We start from the raw sequence: 12,607 nt of genomic DNA, 5'->3' as shown, positions 1-12,607 counted from the left end.
GGTGCACGTTTTCAATCACCAGTTGCACATTTTCAATCACCAGTTGCACGGAGGATTAATAGCAATCTGCATCCATCGCGATTTCTTAAAGTGTCTATAAAGCACTCAGGACGGGCCCGACCGAGACAGGGCCTTAGTGGGGTGCTCCCATAGCGGGCAACAATGAGAGGGGTGCCTTTAAATTCATTTTGAACCATATTTGAAATTTTGGGTTACCAGATGCACGTTTTCAATCACCAGTTGCACGGAGGATTAATAGCAATCTGCATCCATCGTGATTTCTTAAAGTGTGTAAAAAGCACCCAAGGACGGCCCTGACAGAGAGAGGGCCGTAGTGGGGCACTCCCCTAGCGGGCTATATCAATAGAATGACGGGTAAAAGTATTTAAAACCCTTTTATAATTTTTGGGTTACCAGATGCACGTTTTCAATCACCAGGTGCACGGAGGAAAATGAGCATTTGCATCCATAGTCATGTTTTAAACCGTCCATAAAGCACTCTTGGCCGGCCCCGGCAGAGAGAGAAAGAGATGGTGAAAAAAAAAAAAAATCATCATCAGACCTTCCATAAATAATTCGGGCCGGCCCCCATTGCTAAAGGTCCGTAGTAGGGTGCGCCATAAGCGGACATGAATAGATGGAACACCGCTAACCGCATAGAGAACCGTGTTTTGGGTGACCAGGTGCACGTTTTCAATCACCAGTTGCACATTTTCAATCACCAGTTGCACGGAGGATTAATAGCAATCTGCATCCATCGCGATTTCTTAAAGTGTCTATAAAGCACTCAGGACGGGCCCGACCGAGACAGGGCCTTAGTGGGGTGCTCCCATAGCGGGCAACAATGAGAGGGGTGCCTTTAAATTCATTTTGAACCATATTTGAAATTTTGGGTTACCAGATGCACGTTTTCAATCACCAGTTGCACGGAGGATTAATAGCAATCTGCATCCATCGTGATTTCTTAAAGTGTGTAAAAAGCACCCAAGGACGGCCCTGACAGAGAGAGGGCCGTAGTGGGGCACTCCCCTAGCGGGCTATATCAATAGAATGACGGGTAAAAGTATTTAAAACCCTTTTATAATTTTTGGGTTACCAGATGCACGTTTTCAATCACCAGGTGCACGGAGGAAAATGAGCATTTGCATCCATAGTCATGTTTTAAACCGTCCATAAAGCACTCTTGGCCGGCCCCGGCAGAGAGAGAAAGAGATGGTGAAAAAAAAAAAAAATCATCATCAGACCTTCCATAAATAATTCGGGCCGGCCCCCATTGCTAAAGGTCCGTAGTAGGGTGCGCCATAAGCGGACATGAATAGATGGAACACCGCTAACCGCATAGAGAACCGTGTTTTGGGTGACCAGGTGCACGTTTTCAATCACCAGTTGCACATTTTCAATCACCAGTTGCACGGAGGATTAATAGCAATCTGCATCCATCGCGATTTCTTAAAGTGTCTATAAAGCACTCAGGACGGGCCCGACCGAGACAGGGCCTTAGTGGGGTGCTCCCATAGCGGGCAACAATGAGAGGGGTGCCTTTAAATTCATTTTGAACCATATTTGAAATTTTGGGTTACCAGATGCACGTTTTCAATCACCAGTTGCACGGAGGATTAATAGCAATCTGCATCCATCGTGATTTCTTAAAGTGTGTAAAAAGCACCCAAGGACGGCCCTGACAGAGAGAGGGCCGTAGTGGGGCACTCCCCTAGCGGGCTATATCAATAGAATGACGGGTAAAAGTATTTAAAACCCTTTTATAATTTTTGGGTTACCAGATGCACGTTTTCAATCACCAGGTGCACGGAGGAAAATGAGCATTTGCATCCATAGTCATGTTTTAAACCGTCCATAAAGCACTCTTGGCCGGCCCCGGCAGAGAGAGAAAGAGATGGTGAAAAAAAAAAAAAAATCATCATCAGACCTTCCATAAATAATTCGGGCCGGCCCCCATTGCTAAAGGTCCGTAGTAGGGTGCGCCATAAGCGGACATGAATAGATGGAACACCGCTAACCGCATAGAGAACCGTGTTTTGGGTGACCAGGTGCACGTTTTCAATCACCAGTTGCACATTTTCAATCACCAGTTGCACGGAGGATTAATAGCAATCTGCATCCATCGCGATTTCTTAAAGTGTCTATAAAGCACTCAGGACGGGCCCGACCGAGACAGGGCCTTAGTGGGGTGCTCCCATAGCGGGCAACAATGAGAGGGGTGCCTTTAAATTCATTTTGAACCATATTTGAAATTTTGGGTTACCAGATGCACGTTTTCAATCACCAGTTGCACGGAGGATTAATAGCAATCTGCATCCATCGTGATTTCTTAAAGTGTGTAAAAAGCACCCAAGGACGGCCCTGACAGAGAGAGGGCCGTAGTGGGGCACTCCCCTAGCGGGCTATATCAATAGAATGACGGGTAAAAGTATTTAAAACCCTTTTATAATTTTTGGGTTACCAGATGCACGTTTTCAATCACCAGGTGCACGGAGGAAAATGAGCATTTGCATCCATAGTCATGTTTTAAACCGTCCATAAAGCACTCTTGGCCGGCCCCGGCAGAGAGAGAAAGAGATGGTGAAAAAAAAAAAAAATCATCATCAGACCTTCCATAAATAATTCGGGCCGGCCCCCATTGCTAAAGGTCCGTAGTAGGGTGCGCCATAAGCGGACATGAATAGATGGAACACCGCTAACCGCATAGAGAACCGTGTTTTGGGTGACCAGGTGCACGTTTTCAATCACCAGTTGCACATTTTCAATCACCAGTTGCACGGAGGATTAATAGCAATCTGCATCCATCGCGATTTCTTAAAGTGTCTATAAAGCACTCAGGACGGGCCCGACCGAGACAGGGCCTTAGTGGGGTGCTCCCATAGCGGGCAACAATGAGAGGGGTGCCTTTAAATTCATTTTGAACCATATTTGAAATTTTGGGTTACCAGATGCACGTTTTCAATCACCAGTTGCACGGAGGATTAATAGCAATCTGCATCCATCGTGATTTCTTAAAGTGTGTAAAAAGCACCCAAGGACGGCCCTGACAGAGAGAGGGCCGTAGTGGGGCACTCCCCTAGCGGGCTATATCAATAGAATGACGGGTAAAAGTATTTAAAACCCTTTTATAATTTTTGGGTTACCAGATGCACGTTTTCAATCACCAGGTGCACGGAGGAAAATGAGCATTTGCATCCATAGTCATGTTTTAAACCGTCCATAAAGCACTCTTGGCCGGCCCCGGCAGAGAGAGAAAGAGATGGTGAAAAAAAAAAAAAAAATCATCATCAGACCTTCCATAAATAATTCGGGCCGGCCCCCATTGCTAAAGGTCCGTAGTAGGGTGCGCCATAAGCGGACATGAATAGATGGAACACCGCTAACCGCATAGAGAACCGTGTTTTGGGTGACCAGGTGCACGTTTTCAATCACCAGTTGCACATTTTCAATCACCAGTTGCACGGAGGATTAATAGCAATCTGCATCCATCGCGATTTCTTAAAGTGTCTATAAAGCACTCAGGACGGGCCCGACCGAGACAGGGCCTTAGTGGGGTGCTCCCATAGCGGGCAACAATGAGAGGGGTGCCTTTAAATTCATTTTGAACCATATTTGAAATTTTGGGTTACCAGATGCACGTTTTCAATCACCAGTTGCACGGAGGATTAATAGCAATCTGCATCCATCGTGATTTCTTAAAGTGTGTAAAAAGCACCCAAGGACGGCCCTGACAGAGAGAGGGCCGTAGTGGGGCACTCCCCTAGCGGGCTATATCAATAGAATGACGGGTAAAAGTATTTAAAACCCTTTTATAATTTTTGGGTTACCAGATGCACGTTTTCAATCACCAGGTGCACGGAGGAAAATGAGCATTTGCATCCATAGTCATGTTTTAAACCGTCCATAAAGCACTCTTGGCCGGCCCCGGCAGAGAGAGAAAGAGATGGTGAAAAAAAAAAAAAATCATCATCAGACCTTCCATAAATAATTCGGGCCGGCCCCCATTGCTAAAGGTCCGTAGTAGGGTGCGCCATAAGCGGACATGAATAGATGGAACACCGCTAACCGCATAGAGAACCGTGTTTTGGGTGACCAGGTGCACGTTTTCAATCACCAGTTGCACATTTTCAATCACCAGTTGCACGGAGGATTAATAGCAATCTGCATCCATCGCGATTTCTTAAAGTGTCTATAAAGCACTCAGGACGGGCCCGACCGAGACAGGGCCTTAGTGGGGTGCTCCCATAGCGGGCAACAATGAGAGGGGTGCCTTTAAATTCATTTTGAACCATATTTGAAATTTTGGGTTACCAGATGCACGTTTTCAATCACCAGTTGCACGGAGGATTAATAGCAATCTGCATCCATCGTGATTTCTTAAAGTGTGTAAAAAGCACCCAAGGACGGCCCTGACAGAGAGAGGGCCGTAGTGGGGCACTCCCCTAGCGGGCTATATCAATAGAATGACGGGTAAAAGTATTTAAAACCCTTTTATAATTTTTGGGTTACCAGATGCACGTTTTCAATCACCAGGTGCACGGAGGAAAATGAGCATTTGCATCCATAGTCATGTTTTAAACCGTCCATAAAGCACTCTTGGCCGGCCCCGGCAGAGAGAGAAAGAGATGGTGAAAAAAAAAAAAAATCATCATCAGACCTTCCATAAATAATTCGGGCCGGCCCCCATTGCTAAAGGTCCGTAGTAGGGTGCGCCATAAGCGGACATGAATAGATGGAACACCGCTAACCGCATAGAGAACCGTGTTTTGGGTGACCAGGTGCACGTTTTCAATCACCAGTTGCACATTTTCAATCACCAGTTGCACGGAGGATTAATAGCAATCTGCATCCATCGCGATTTCTTAAAGTGTCTATAAAGCACTCAGGACGGGCCCGACCGAGACAGGGCCTTAGTGGGGTGCTCCCATAGCGGGCAACAATGAGAGGGGTGCCTTTAAATTCATTTTGAACCATATTTGAAATTTTGGGTTACCAGATGCACGTTTTCAATCACCAGTTGCACGGAGGATTAATAGCAATCTGCATCCATCGTGATTTCTTAAAGTGTGTAAAAAGCACCCAAGGACGGCCCTGACAGAGAGAGGGCCGTAGTGGGGCACTCCCCTAGCGGGCTATATCAATAGAATGACGGGTAAAAGTATTTAAAACCCTTTTATAATTTTTGGGTTACCAGATGCACGTTTTCAATCACCAGGTGCACGGAGGAAAATGAGCATTTGCATCCATAGTCATGTTTTAAACCGTCCATAAAGCACTCTTGGCCGGCCCCGGCAGAGAGAGAAAGAGATGGTGAAAAAAAAAAAAAAATCATCATCAGACCTTCCATAAATAATTCGGGCCGGCCCCCATTGCTAAAGGTCCGTAGTAGGGTGCGCCATAAGCGGACATGAATAGATGGAACACCGCTAACCGCATAGAGAACCGTGTTTTGGGTGACCAGGTGCACGTTTTCAATCACCAGTTGCACATTTTCAATCACCAGTTGCACGGAGGATTAATAGCAATCTGCATCCATCGCGATTTCTTAAAGTGTCTATAAAGCACTCAGGACGGGCCCGACCGAGACAGGGCCTTAGTGGGGTGCTCCCATAGCGGGCAACAATGAGAGGGGTGCCTTTAAATTCATTTTGAACCATATTTGAAATTTTGGGTTACCAGATGCACGTTTTCAATCACCAGTTGCACGGAGGATTAATAGCAATCTGCATCCATCGTGATTTCTTAAAGTGTGTAAAAAGCACCCAAGGACGGCCCTGACAGAGAGAGGGCCGTAGTGGGGCACTCCCCTAGCGGGCTATATCAATAGAATGACGGGTAAAAGTATTTAAAACCCTTTTATAATTTTTGGGTTACCAGATGCACGTTTTCAATCACCAGGTGCACGGAGGAAAATGAGCATTTGCATCCATAGTCATGTTTTAAACCGTCCATAAAGCACTCTTGGCCGGCCCCGGCAGAGAGAGAAAGAGATGGTGAAAAAAAAAAAAAATCATCATCAGACCTTCCATAAATAATTCGGGCCGGCCCCCATTGCTAAAGGTCCGTAGTAGGGTGCGCCATAAGCGGACATGAATAGATGGAACACCGCTAACCGCATAGAGAACCGTGTTTTGGGTGACCAGGTGCACGTTTTCAATCACCAGTTGCACATTTTCAATCACCAGTTGCACGGAGGATTAATAGCAATCTGCATCCATCGCGATTTCTTAAAGTGTCTATAAAGCACTCAGGACGGGCCCGACCGAGACAGGGCCTTAGTGGGGTGCTCCCATAGCGGGCAACAATGAGAGGGGTGCCTTTAAATTCATTTTGAACCATATTTGAAATTTTGGGTTACCAGATGCACGTTTTCAATCACCAGTTGCACGGAGGATTAATAGCAATCTGCATCCATCGTGATTTCTTAAAGTGTGTAAAAAGCACCCAAGGACGGCCCTGACAGAGAGAGGGCCGTAGTGGGGCACTCCCCTAGCGGGCTATATCAATAGAATGACGGGTAAAAGTATTTAAAACCCTTTTATAATTTTTGGGTTACCAGATGCACGTTTTCAATCACCAGGTGCACGGAGGAAAATGAGCATTTGCATCCATAGTCATGTTTTAAACCGTCCATAAAGCACTCTTGGCCGGCCCCGGCAGAGAGAGAAAGAGATGGTGAAAAAAAAAAAAAATCATCATCAGACCTTCCATAAATAATTCGGGCCGGCCCCCATTGCTAAAGGTCCGTAGTAGGGTGCGCCATAAGCGGACATGAATAGATGGAACACCGCTAACCGCATAGAGAACCGTGTTTTGGGTGACCAGGTGCACGTTTTCAATCACCAGTTGCACATTTTCAATCACCAGTTGCACGGAGGATTAATAGCAATCTGCATCCATCGCGATTTCTTAAAGTGTCTATAAAGCACTCAGGACGGGCCCGACCGAGACAGGGCCTTAGTGGGGTGCTCCCATAGCGGGCAACAATGAGAGGGGTGCCTTTAAATTCATTTTGAACCATATTTGAAATTTTGGGTTACCAGATGCACGTTTTCAATCACCAGTTGCACGGAGGATTAATAGCAATCTGCATCCATCGTGATTTCTTAAAGTGTGTAAAAAGCACCCAAGGACGGCCCTGACAGAGAGAGGGCCGTAGTGGGGCACTCCCCTAGCGGGCTATATCAATAGAATGACGGGTAAAAGTATTTAAAACCCTTTTATAATTTTTGGGTTACCAGATGCACGTTTTCAATCACCAGGTGCACGGAGGAAAATGAGCATTTGCATCCATAGTCATGTTTTAAACCGTCCATAAAGCACTCTTGGCCGGCCCCGGCAGAGAGAGAAAGAGATGGTGAAAAAAAAAAAAAAATCATCATCAGACCTTCCATAAATAATTCGGGCCGGCCCCCATTGCTAAAGGTCCGTAGTAGGGTGCGCCATAAGCGGACATGAATAGATGGAACACCGCTAACCGCATAGAGAACCGTGTTTTGGGTGACCAGGTGCACGTTTTCAATCACCAGTTGCACATTTTCAATCACCAGTTGCACGGAGGATTAATAGCAATCTGCATCCATCGCGATTTCTTAAAGTGTCTATAAAGCACTCAGGACGGGCCCGACCGAGACAGGGCCTTAGTGGGGTGCTCCCATAGCGGGCAACAATGAGAGGGGTGCCTTTAAATTCATTTTGAACCATATTTGAAATTTTGGGTTACCAGATGCACGTTTTCAATCACCAGTTGCACGGAGGATTAATAGCAATCTGCATCCATCGTGATTTCTTAAAGTGTGTAAAAAGCACCCAAGGACGGCCCTGACAGAGAGAGGGCCGTAGTGGGGCACTCCCCTAGCGGGCTATATCAATAGAATGACGGGTAAAAGTATTTAAAACCCTTTTATAATTTTTGGGTTACCAGATGCACGTTTTCAATCACCAGGTGCACGGAGGAAAATGAGCATTTGCATCCATAGTCATGTTTTAAACCGTCCATAAAGCACTCTTGGCCGGCCCCGGCAGAGAGAGAAAGAGATGGTGAAAAAAAAAAAAAATCATCATCAGACCTTCCATAAATAATTCGGGCCGGCCCCCATTGCTAAAGGTCCGTAGTAGGGTGCGCCATAAGCGGACATGAATAGATGGAACACCGCTAACCGCATAGAGAACCGTGTTTTGGGTGACCAGGTGCACGTTTTCAATCACCAGTTGCACATTTTCAATCACCAGTTGCACGGAGGATTAATAGCAATCTGCATCCATCGCGATTTCTTAAAGTGTCTATAAAGCACTCAGGACGGGCCCGACCGAGACAGGGCCTTAGTGGGGTGCTCCCATAGCGGGCAACAATGAGAGGGGTGCCTTTAAATTCATTTTGAACCATATTTGAAATTTTGGGTTACCAGATGCACGTTTTCAATCACCAGTTGCACGGAGGATTAATAGCAATCTGCATCCATCGTGATTTCTTAAAGTGTGTAAAAAGCACCCAAGGACGGCCCTGACAGAGAGAGGGCCGTAGTGGGGCACTCCCCTAGCGGGCTATATCAATAGAATGACGGGTAAAAGTATTTAAAACCCTTTTATAATTTTTGGGTTACCAGATGCACGTTTTCAATCACCAGGTGCACGGAGGAAAATGAGCATTTGCATCCATAGTCATGTTTTAAACCGTCCATAAAGCACTCTTGGCCGGCCCCGGCAGAGAGAGAAAGAGATGGTGAAAAAAAAAAAAAATCATCATCAGACCTTCCATAAATAATTCGGGCCGGCCCCCATTGCTAAAGGTCCGTAGTAGGGTGCGCCATAAGCGGACATGAATAGATGGAACACCGCTAACCGCATAGAGAACCGTGTTTTGGGTGACCAGGTGCACGTTTTCAATCACCAGTTGCACATTTTCAATCACCAGTTGCACGGAGGATTAATAGCAATCTGCATCCATCGCGATTTCTTAAAGTGTCTATAAAGCACTCAGGACGGGCCCGACCGAGACAGGGCCTTAGTGGGGTGCTCCCATAGCGGGCAACAATGAGAGGGGTGCCTTTAAATTCATTTTGAACCATATTTGAAATTTTGGGTTACCAGATGCACGTTTTCAATCACCAGTTGCACGGAGGATTAATAGCAATCTGCATCCATCGTGATTTCTTAAAGTGTGTAAAAAGCACCCAAGGACGGCCCTGACAGAGAGAGGGCCGTAGTGGGGCACTCCCCTAGCGGGCTATATCAATAGAATGACGGGTAAAAGTATTTAAAACCCTTTTATAATTTTTGGGTTACCAGATGCACGTTTTCAATCACCAGGTGCACGGAGGAAAATGAGCATTTGCATCCATAGTCATGTTTTAAACCGTCCATAAAGCACTCTTGGCCGGCCCCGGCAGAGAGAGAAAGAGATGGTGAAAAAAAAAAAAAATCATCATCAGACCTTCCATAAATAATTCGGGCCGGCCCCCATTGCTAAAGGTCCGTAGTAGGGTGCGCCATAAGCGGACATGAATAGATGGAACACCGCTAACCGCATAGAGAACCGTGTTTTGGGTGACCAGGTGCACGTTTTCAATCACCAGTTGCACATTTTCAATCACCAGTTGCACGGAGGATTAATAGCAATCTGCATCCATCGCGATTTCTTAAAGTGTCTATAAAGCACTCAGGACGGGCCCGACCGAGACAGGGCCTTAGTGGGGTGCTCCCATAGCGGGCAACAATGAGAGGGGTGCCTTTAAATTCATTTTGAACCATATTTGAAATTTTGGGTTACCAGATGCACGTTTTCAATCACCAGTTGCACGGAGGATTAATAGCAATCTGCATCCATCGTGATTTCTTAAAGTGTGTAAAAAGCACCCAAGGACGGCCCTGACAGAGAGAGGGCCGTAGTGGGGCACTCCCCTAGCGGGCTATATCAATAGAATGACGGGTAAAAGTATTTAAAACCCTTTTATAATTTTTGGGTTACCAGATGCACGTTTTCAATCACCAGGTGCACGGAGGAAAATGAGCATTTGCATCCATAGTCATGTTTTAAACCGTCCATAAAGCACTCTTGGCCGGCCCCGGCAGAGAGAGAAAGAGATGGTGAAAAAAAAAAAAAAATCATCATCAGACCTTCCATAAATAATTCGGGCCGGCCCCCATTGCTAAAGGTCCGTAGTAGGGTGCGCCATAAGCGGACATGAATAGATGGAACACCGCTAACCGCATAGAGAACCGTGTTTTGGGTGACCAGGTGCACGTTTTCAATCACCAGTTGCACATTTTCAATCACCAGTTGCACGGAGGATTAATAGCAATCTGCATCCATCGCGATTTCTTAAAGTGTCTATAAAGCACTCAGGACGGGCCCGACCGAGACAGGGCCTTAGTGGGGTGCTCCCATAGCGGGCAACAATGAGAGGGGTGCCTTTAAATTCATTTTGAACCATATTTGAAATTTTGGGTTACCAGATGCACGTTTTCAATCACCAGTTGCACGGAGGATTAATAGCAATCTGCATCCATCGTGATTTCTTAAAGTGTGTAAAAAGCACCCAAGGACGGCCCTGACAGAGAGAGGGCCGTAGTGGGGCACTCCCCTAGCGGGCTATATCAATAGAATGACGGGTAAAAGTATTTAAAACCCTTTTATAATTTTTGGGTTACCAGATGCACGTTTTCAATCACCAGGTGCACGGAGGAAAATGAGCATTTGCATCCATAGTCATGTTTTAAACCGTCCATAAAGCACTCTTGGCCGGCCCCGGCAGAGAGAGAAAGAGATGGTGAAAAAAAAAAAAAATCATCATCAGACCTTCCATAAATAATTCGGGCCGGCCCCCATTGCTAAAGGTCCGTAGTAGGGTGCGCCATAAGCGGACATGAATAGATGGAACACCGCTAACCGCATAGAGAACCGTGTTTTGGGTGACCAGGTGCACGTTTTCAATCACCAGTTGCACATTTTCAATCACCAGTTGCACGGAGGATTAATAGCAATCTGCATCCATCGCGATTTCTTAAAGTGTCTATAAAGCACTCAGGACGGGCCCGACCGAGACAGGGCCTTAGTGGGGTGCTCCCATAGCGGGCAACAATGAGAGGGGTGCCTTTAAATTCATTTTGAACCATATTTGAAATTTTGGGTTACCAGATGCACGTTTTCAATCACCAGTTGCACGGAGGATTAATAGCAATCTGCATCCATCGTGATTTCTTAAAGTGTGTAAAAAGCACCCAAGGACGGCCCTGACAGAGAGAGGGCCGTAGTGGGGCACTCCCCTAGCGGGCTATATCAATAGAATGACGGGTAAAAGTATTTAAAACCCTTTTATAATTTTTGGGTTACCAGATGCACGTTTTCAATCACCAGGTGCACGGAGGAAAATGAGCATTTGCATCCATAGTCATGTTTTAAACCGTCCATAAAGCACTCTTGGCCGGCCCCGGCAGAGAGAGAAAGAGATGGTGAAAAAAAAAAAAAAATCATCATCAGACCTTCCATAAATAATTCGGGCCGGCCCCCATTGCTAAAGGTCCGTAGTAGGGTGCGCCATAAGCGGACATGAATAGATGGAACACCGCTAACCGCATAGAGAACCGTGTTTTGGGTGACCAGGTGCACGTTTTCAATCACCAGTTGCACATTTTCAATCACCAGTTGCACGGAGGATTAATAGCAATCTGCATCCATCGCGATTTCTTAAAGTGTCTATAAAGCACTCAGGACGGGCCCGACCGAGACAGGGCCTTAGTGGGGTGCTCCCATAGCGGGCAACAATGAGAGGGGTGCCTTTAAATTCATTTTGAACCATATTTGAAATTTTGGGTTACCAGATGCACGTTTTCAATCACCAGTTGCACGGAGGATTAATAGCAATCTGCATCCATCGTGATTTCTTAAAGTGTGTAAAAAGCACCCAAGGACGGCCCTGACAGAGAGAGGGCCGTAGTGGGGCACTCCCCTAGCGGGCTATATCAATAGAATGACGGGTAAAAGTATTTAAAACCCTTTTATAATTTTTGGGTTACCAGATGCACGTTTTCAATCACCAGGTGCACGGAGGAAAATGAGCATTTGCATCCATAGTCATGTTTTAAACCGTCCATAAAGCACCCAGGGCCGGCCCCGGCAGAGAGAGAAAAAGAGGGGAAAAGTGTTGAAAAAAAAAAAAAATCATACCTTCCATAAATAATTCGGACCGGCCCCCATTGAAAAGGTCCGTAGTAGGGTGCATCATTATCGGACATGAATCTCGGGAACACCGCTAACCGCATAGAGAACCGTGTTTTGGGTTACCAGATGCACGTTTTCAATCACCAGTTGCACGGAGAGAGAAAAAAAAAATCATACCTTCCATAAATAATTCGGACCGGCCCCCATTGAAAAGGTCCGTAGTAGGGTGCATCATTATCGGACATGAATCTCGGGAACACCGCTAACCGCATAGAGAACCGTGTTTTGGGTGACCAGGTGCACGTTTTCAATCACCAGTTGCACGGAGAAAAAAAAAGTAATCATACCTTCCATAAATAATTCAGGCCGACCCCCATTGAAAAAGGTCCGTAGTAGGGTGCATCATTATCGGACATGTATATCTGTAACACCGGCAAGCGCATTGAG

This window comes from Oncorhynchus mykiss, unplaced genomic scaffold (assembly GCF_013265735.2).
Source record: "Oncorhynchus mykiss isolate Arlee unplaced genomic scaffold, USDA_OmykA_1.1 un_scaffold_395, whole genome shotgun sequence".
NCBI lineage: Eukaryota > Metazoa > Chordata > Actinopteri > Salmoniformes > Salmonidae > Oncorhynchus > Oncorhynchus mykiss.
This window is presented reverse-complemented; position numbering follows the sequence as displayed.